Here is a 9,044-nt window from a genome sequence, read left to right on the forward strand (position 1 = left end):
TGCTTTTGCTGCATTTTTATTGTTACTGCTTCCACCTCACTTGCTACTCCACGTGTTACCACATCAAGTCGCTTGGATCATCACCTCCGGAACCTGCATTCCTTCCAATCGGCTACACCTAATACCGATTGCCCTCCACTACCTGCTAGACATTCTGGAAGCATCCTAACTGGTCGATCTGCTGCTGCCTCTTTTGACCCAAACGTATAGCTGCCAACAAAGGAGCCCCATTCAGATCAGGTGGGCCCTGCTACCAGTCGGAGAGACTCAGAATTTCAGGTAGCCCCTTTTTCTTTTTGGCTTGGTTTCTCCAGGTATTGATTTATCGGTTCGTCGCAATTTATAGATTATTTTTTTTTTTTTTTAATTAATATGTAGAAATGATCACAGATTTTAAATTTAATTTAGCAAAATTGTTTATATAACCACCATCACTGATTTGATTTGAAATTGGGAACTGAGTATATACGTATATGCGAGGTATTATCAGATGTACAATTGAATAAGTATTAAGTGCTAAATTTTACTTTATTTTCTTTCTCATAATTTTAAATTTCATAATTATAATTTAAGTATTAGAGCATTACTGTCTTTGTATTTATTTTTTTTAATTGAGGTTATAGATTAAATTAGTTGTCAATTATGACATTGATTTATCTTTCAATACTAAAGCTGGGTTTAACGATATAAAGCTGCGTTTTCTTTGCGTGCCCTAATAAAGGCTAATAATCATAACCCTGGAACCCACATTTAGGCATTGTGCGAGAAACAGTGCAATAGGTTAGTAAAAGAGCTACGACTTTGGGAATAGTCTCGTTGGATTCAGAACGTCGAAACTAAGACAAAACCGTTGGATTTTTAAAGCTAGTACTTATAGAAGCCGAGATACAGACTTCCAACCTTTGGGTTTTTGGTGCACATATATGGAAACCAAAAGTTTGTATCTCGGTTAGTAAAAGAGCTACGACTTAGGGAATAGTCTCGTTGGATTCAGAACGTCGAAACTAAGACAAAACCGTTGGATTTTTAAAGCTAGTACTTATAGAAGCCGAGATATAGACTTCCAAACTTTTGGTTTTTGGTGCACATATATGGAAACCAAAAGTTTGTATCTCGGTTAGTAAAAGAGCTACGACTTTGGGAATAGTCTCGTTGGATTCAGAACGTCGAAACTAAGATAAAACCGTTGGATTTTTAAAGCTAGTACTTATAGAAGCCGAGATACAGACTTCCAACCTTTGGGTTTTTGGTGCACATATATGGAAACCAAAAGTTTGTATCTCGGTTAGTAAAAGAGCTACGACTTAGTGAATAGTCTCGTTGGATTCAGAACGTCGAAACTAAGACAAAACCGTTGGATTTTTAAAGCTAGTACTTATAGAAGCCGAGATATAGACTTCCAAACTTTTGGTTTTTGGTGCACATATATGGAAACCAAAAGTTTGTATCTCGGTTAGTAAAAGAGCTACGACTTTGGGAATAGTCTCGTTGGGTTCAGAACAACGAAACTAAGACAAAACCGTTGGATTTTTAAAGCTAGTACTTATAGAAGCCGAGATACAGACTTCCAACCTTTGGGTTTTTGGTGCACATATATGGAAACCAAAAGTTTGTATCTCGGTTAGTAAAAGAGCTACGACTTTGGGAATAGTCTCGTTGGATTCAGAACGTCGAAACTAAGACAAAACCGTTGGATTTTTAAAGCTAGTACTTATAGAAGCCGAGATATAGACTTCCAAACTTTTGGTTTTTGGTGCACATATATGGAAACCAAAAGTTTGTATCTCGATTAGTAAAAGAGCTACGACTTTGGGAATAGTCTCGTTCGATTCAGAACGTCGAAACTAAGACAAAACCGTTGAATTTTTAAAGCTAGTACTTATAGAAGCCGAGATATAGACTTCCAAACTTTTGGTTTTTGGTGCACATATATGGAAACCAAAAGTTTGTATCTCGGTTAGTAAAAGAGCTACGACTTTGGGAATAGTCTCGTTGGATTCAGAACGTCGAAACTAAGATAAAACCGTTGGATTTTTAAAGCTAGTACTTATAGAAGCCGAGATACAGACTTCCAACCTTTGGGTTTTTGGTGCACATATATGGAAACCAAAAGTTTGTATCTCGGTTAGTAAAAGAGCTACGACTTTGAGAATAGTCTCGTTGGATTCAGAACGTCGAAACTAAGACAAAACCGTTGGATTTTTAAAGCTAGTACTTATAGAAGCCGAGATATAGACTTCCAAACTTTTGGTTTTTGGTGCACATATATGGAAACCAAAAGTTTGTATCTCGGTTAGTAAAAGAGCTACGACTTTGGGAATAGTCTCGTTGGATTCAGAACGTCAAAACTAAGATAAAACCGTTGGATTTTTAAAGCTAGTACTTATAGAAGCCGAGATACAGACTTCCAACCTTTGGGTTTTTGGTGCACATATATGGAAACCAAAAGTTTGTATCTCGGTTAGTAAAAGAGCTACGACTTAGTGAATAGTCTCGTTGGATTCAGAACGTCGAAACTAAGACAAAACCGTTGGATTTTTAAAGCTAGTACTTATAGAAGCCGAGATATAGACTTCCAAACTTTTGGTTTTTGGTGCACATATATGGAAACCAAAAGTTTGTATCTCGATTAGTAAAAGAGCTACGACTTTGGGAATAGTCTCGTTCGATTCAGAACGTCGAAACTAAGACAAAACCGTTGAATTTTTAAAGCTAGTACTTATAGAAGCCGAGATATAGACTTCGAAACTTTTGGTTTTTGGTGCACATATATGGAAACCAAAAGTTTGTATCTCGGTTAGTAAAAGAGCTACGACTTTGGGAATAGTCTCGTTGGATTCAGAACGTCGAAACTAAGATAAAACCGTTGAATTTTTAAAGCTAGTACTTATAGAAGCCGAGATACAGACTTCCAACCTTTGGGTTTTTGGTGCACATATATGGAAACCAAAAGTTTGTATCTCGGTTTGTTACAGGTTTAATCTCCAACAGATATATTAATTGATTTATTAATTTTTTTTACCAAGATAAAGTAAATCGCAACCATAGTTTCATAAAATAATTTATTTAAAAATCATACATAAATATACATACTACACAGATATGATATACCGTTAAGATGGTCCCTCCTAACATACCCGATCTGAAACGCAAGGAAAACCATTATTGGATGAGGAAAGTAAATAATAATATGGGATATTGTTTCATTGTTTTGTTGATTGAATAGAATTAAGAACTGTCATTGATTTTGCATTGATTTTACCTTGCAGGTCAATTTGGCCTATTTTAGATTTTAATGAATACTGAGCACATATTAACTAATTGTTTATTTTGTTCAAATCATAAGGATCAATAGTGATAAGAATGTTAATGTCAATCTGGTCTGTCAGTTTTTTTTTTGTAAATTATTGTTGCTAAACCATGGCCTCAAGTTATAGATTGCTCCATAGTTGCAAATTACTTAAACCAATGTTGGTACCAGATAGTACCCAGTAGTTAAACCCAGCATGTCAACACCTAGGTACTTGACAGATAAATGCATTCCTTAAAATTTGGAGGGAACTGGCAATCCTATTTTTAATAGATTCATTCTTTATCTGGTTCTAGAGTATGACAGATAGTTTCGCTTAATGCGGATGTGAAAAGGTAGACCCTATCTTAGCCTAATTTTTTTGTAGTTACTAGTATGTGCTAGGATAGCTTAATTGCTGATTTTCTAAGTAGGCCTAAGAGTTTATAGGGCTTCTTGTTTTTGTTGTGTTAAATAAACCCCAGAAAAGGCCACATTCCATCTTCGGTAAGTTAGCACATGTTACATGCCTAAGTCATTTTCCTATTTTTTTCATCTAATTAATTTCTTATTTGCATGCTTTTTGGTTTAACTCAAAAGAACATCAATGCATCCAACTTTTCAGAGAGCAATTTTATAAAATTTAACTTACTTACCCACACAAAAATGCCATAAAATTGACAGCCATGTCGAACCTCATGTGTGGTCCACATTTTTAGGCCTTCCTGTACCTTCTGCTTATCCTCTGCTTCTGCTTTTGCTGCATTTTTATTGTTACTGCTTCCACCTCACTTGCTACTCCACGTGTTACCACATCAAGTCGCTTGGATCATCACCTCCGGAACCTGCATTCCTTCCAATCGGCTACACCTAATACCGATTGCCCTCCACTACCTGCTAGACATTCTGGAAGCATCCTAACTGGTCGATCTGCTGCTGCCTCTTTTGACCCAAACGTATAGCTGCCAACAAAGGAGCCCCATTCAGATCAGGTGGGCCCTGCTACCAGTCGGAGAGACTCAGAATTTCAGGTAGCCCCTTTTTCTTTTTGGCTTGGTTTCTCCAGGTATTGATTTATCGGTTCGTCGCAATTTATAGATTATTTTTTTTTTTTTTTAATTAATATGTAGAAATGATCACAGATTTTAAATTTAATTTAGCAAAATTGTTTATATAACCACCATCACTGATTTGATTTGAAATTGGGAACTGAGTATATACGTATATGCGAGGTATTATCAGATGTACAATTGAATAAGTATTAAGTGCTAAATTTTACTTTATTTTCTTTCTCATAATTTTAAATTTCATAATTATAATTTAAGTATTAGAGCATTACTGTCTTTGTATTTATTTTTTTTAATTGAGGTTATAGATTAAATTAGTTGTCAATTATGACATTGATTTATCTTTCAATACTAAAGCTGGGTTTAACGATATAAAGCTGCGTTTTCTTTGCGTGCCCTAATAAAGGCTAATAATCATAACCCTGGAACCCACATTTAGGCATTGTGCGAGAAACAGTGCAATAGGTTAGTAAAAGAGCTACGACTTTGGGAATAGTCTCGTTGGATTCAGAACGTCGAAACTAAGACAAACCCGTTGGATTTTTAAAGCTAGTACTTATAGAAGCCGAGATACAGACTTCCAACCTTTGGGTTTTTGGTGCACATATATGGTTACACATACAAAAGTTTGTATCTCGGTTAGTAAAAGAGCTACGACTTAGTGAATAGTCTCGTTGGATTCAGAACGTCGAAACTAAGACAAAACCGTTGGATTTTTAAAGCTAGTACTTATAGAAGCCGAGATATAGACTTCCAAACTTTTGGTTTTTGGTGCACATATATGGAAACCAAAAGTTTGTATCTCGGTTAGTAAAAGAGCTACGACTTTGGGAATAGTCTCGTTGGATTCAGAACAACGAAACTAAGACAAAACCGTTGGATTTTTAAAGCTAGTACTTATAGAAGCCGAGATACAGACTTCCAACCTTTTGGTTTTTGGTGCACATATATGGAAACCAAAAGTTTGTATCTCGGTTAGTAAAAGAGCTACGACTTTGGGAATAGTCTCGTTGGATTCAGAACGTCGAAACTAAGATAAAACCGTTGGATTTTTAAAGCTAGTACTTATAGAAGCCGAGATACAGACTTCCAACCTTTGGGTTTTTGGTGCACATATATGGAAACCAAAAGTTTGTATCTCGGTTAGTAAAAGAGCTACGACTTAGTGAATAGTCTCGTTGGATTCAGAACGTCGAAACTAAGATAAAACCGTTGGATTTTTAAAGCTAGTACTTATAGAAGCCGAGATACAGACTTCCAACCTTTGGGTTTTTGGTGCACATATATGGAAACCAAAAGTTTGTATCTCGGTTAGTAAAAGAGCTACGACTTAGTGAATAGTCTCGTTGGATTCAAAACATCGAAACTAAGACAAAACCGTTGGATTTTTAAAGCTAGTACTTATAGAAGCCGAGATATAGACTTCCAAACTTTTGGTTTTTGGTGCACATATATGGAAACCAAAAGTTTGTATCTCGATTAGTAAAAGAGCTACGACTTTGGGAATAGTCTCGTTCGATTCAGAACGTCGAAACTAAGACAAAACCGTTGAATTTTTAAAGCTAGTACTTATAGAAGCCGAGATATAGACTTCCAAACTTTTGGTTTTTGGTGCACATATATGGAAACCAAAAGTTTGTATCTCGGTTAGTAAAAGAGCTACGACTTTGGGAATAGTCTCGTTGGATTCAGAACGTCGAAACTAAGATAAAGCCGTTGGATTTTTAAAGCTAGTACTTATAGAAGCCGAGATACAGACTTCCAACCTTTGGGTTTTTGGTGCACATATATGGAAACCAAAAGTTTGTATCTCGGTTAGTAAAAGAGCTACGACTTTGGGAATAGTCTCGTTGGATTCAGAACGTCGAAACTAAGACAAAACCGTTGGATTTTTAAAGCTAGTACTTATAGAAGCCGAGATATAGACTTCCAAACTTTTGGTTTTTGGTGCACATATATGGAAACCAAGAGTTTATATCTCGGTTAGTAAAAGAGCTACGACTTTGGAAATAGTCTCGTTGGATTCAGAACGTCAAAACTAAGATAAAACCGTTGGATTTTTAAAGCTAGTACTTATAGAAGCCGAGATACAGACTTCCAACCTTTGGGTTTTTGGTGCACATATATGGAAACCAAAAGTTTGTATCTCGGTTAGTAAAAGAGCTACGACTTAGTGAATAGTCTCGTTGGATTCAGAACGTCGAAACTAAGACAAAACCGTTGAATTTTTAAAGCTAGTACTTATAGAAGCCGAGATATAGACTTCCAAACTTTTGGTTTTTGGTGCACATATATGGAAACCAAAAGTTTGTATCTCGGTTAGTAAAAGAGCTACGACTTTGGGAATAGTCTCGTTGGATTCAGAACGTCGAAACTAAGATAAAACCGTTGGATTTTTAAAGCTAGTACTTATAGAAGCCGAGATACAGACTTCCAACCTTTGGGTTTTTGGTGCACATATATGGAAACCAAAAGTTTGTATCTCGGTTAGTAAAAGAGCTACGACTTAGTGAATAGTCTCGTTGGATTCAGAACGTTGAAACTAAGATAAAACCGTTGGATTTTTAAAGCTAGTACTTATAGAAGCCGAGATACAGACTTCCAACCTTTGGGTTTTTGGTGCACATATATGGAAACCAAAAGTTTGTATCTCGGTTAGTAAAAGAGCTACGACTTAGTGAATAGTCTCGTTGGATTCAGAACGTCGAAACTAAGATAAAACCGTTGGATTTTTAAAGCTAGTACTTATAGAAGCCGAGATACAGACTTCCAACCTTTGGGTTTTTGGTGCACATATATGGAAACCAAAAGTTTGTATCTCGGTTAGTAAAAGAGCTACGACTTAGTGAATAGTCTCGTTGGATTCAGAACGTCGAAACTAAGATAAAACCGTTGGATTTTTAAAGCTAGTACTTATAGAAGCCGAGATACAGACTTCCAACCTTTGGGTTTTTGGTGCACATATATGGAAACCAAAAGTTTGTATCTCGGTTAGTAAAAGAGCTACGACTTAGTGAATAGTCTCGTTGGATTCAAAACATCGAAACTAAGACAAAACCGTTGGATTTTTAAAGCTAGTACTTATAGAAGCCGAGATATAGACTTCCAAACTTTTGGTTTTTGGTGCACATATATGGAAACCAAAAGTTTGTATCTCGATTAGTAAAAGAGCTACGACTTTGGGAATAGTCTCGTTCGATTCAGAACGTCGAAACTAAGACAAAACCGTTGAATTTTTAAAGCTAGTACTTATAGAAGCCGAGATATAGACTTCCAAACTTTTGGTTTTTGGTGCACATATATGGAAACCAAAAGTTTGTATCTCGGTTAGTAAAAGAGCTACGACTTTGGGAATAGTCTCGTTGGATTCAGAACGTCGAAACTAAGATAAAGCCGTTGGATTTTTAAAGCTAGTACTTATAGAAGCCGAGATACAGACTTCCAACCTTTGGGTTTTTGGTGCACATATATGGAAACCAAAAGTTTGTATCTCGGTTAGTAAAAGAGCTACGACTTTGGGAATAGTCTCGTTGGATTCAGAACGTCGAAACTAAGACAAAACCGTTGGATTTTTAAAGCTAGTACTTATAGAAGCCGAGATATAGACTTCCAAACTTTTGGTTTTTGGTGCACATATATGGAAACCAAGAGTTTATATCTCGGTTAGTAAAAGAGCTACGACTTTGGAAATAGTCTCGTTGGATTCAGAACGTCAAAACTAAGATAAAACCGTTGGATTTTTAAAGCTAGTACTTATAGAAGCCGAGATACAGACTTCCAACCTTTGGGTTTTTGGTGCACATATATGGAAACCAAAAGTTTGTATCTCGGTTAGTAAAAGAGCTACGACTTAGTGAATAGTCTCGTTGGATTCAGAACGTCGAAACTAAGACAAAACCGTTGAATTTTTAAAGCTAGTACTTATAGAAGCCGAGATATAGACTTCCAAACTTTTGGTTTTTGGTGCACATATATGGAAACCAAAAGTTTGTATCTCGGTTAGTAAAAGAGCTACGACTTTGGGAATAGTCTCGTTGGATTCAGAACGTCGAAACTAAGATAAAACCGTTGGATTTTTAAAGCTAGTACTTATAGAAGCCGAGATACAGACTTCCAACCTTTGGGTTTTTGGTGCACATATATGGAAACCAAAAGTTTGTATCTCGGTTAGTAAAAGAGCTACGACTTAGTGAATAGTCTCGTTGGATTCAGAACGTTGAAACTAAGATAAAACCGTTGGATTTTTAAAGCTAGTACTTATAGAAGCCGAGATACAGACTTCCAACCTTTGGGTTTTTGGTGCACATATATGGAAACCAAAAGTTTGTATCTCGGTTAGTAAAAGAGCTACGACTTAGTGAATAGTCTCGTTGGATTCAGAACGTCGAAACTAAGACAAAACCGTTGGATTTTTAAAGCTAGTACTTATAGAAGCCGAGATATAGACTTCCAAACTTTTGGTTTTTGGTGCACATATATGGAAACCAAAAGTTTGTATCTCGGTTAGTAAAAGAGCTACGACTTTGGGAATAGTCTCGTTGGATTCAGAACGTCGAAACTAAGATAAAACCGTTGGATTTTTAAAGCTAGTACTTATAGAAGCCGAGATACAGACTTCCAACCTTTGGGTTTTTGGTGCACATATATGGAAACCAAAAGTTTGTATCTCGGTTAGTTAAAGAGCTACG

General features: G+C 36.2%; 1 long non-coding RNA gene across 1 annotated transcript; it reads right to left on the minus strand.

The window, feature by feature from the left end:
* Positions 1–3,045: 3,045 nt before the first annotated feature.
* LOC126749549 (uncharacterized) lies at positions 3,046–4,092 on the minus strand. The gene is made up of 2 exons (XR_007665133.1): positions 3,946–4,092; positions 3,046–3,142 (listed from the first exon to the last, which is right to left on the minus strand). It is a non-coding gene; the product is annotated as an uncharacterized LOC126749549 (long non-coding RNA).
* Positions 4,093–9,044: the final 4,952 nt, after the last annotated feature.

The sequence above is a fragment of the Anthonomus grandis genome, unplaced genomic scaffold (assembly GCF_022605725.1).
Source record: "Anthonomus grandis grandis unplaced genomic scaffold, icAntGran1.3 ctg00000294.1, whole genome shotgun sequence".
Lineage (NCBI taxonomy): Eukaryota > Metazoa > Arthropoda > Insecta > Coleoptera > Curculionidae > Anthonomus > Anthonomus grandis.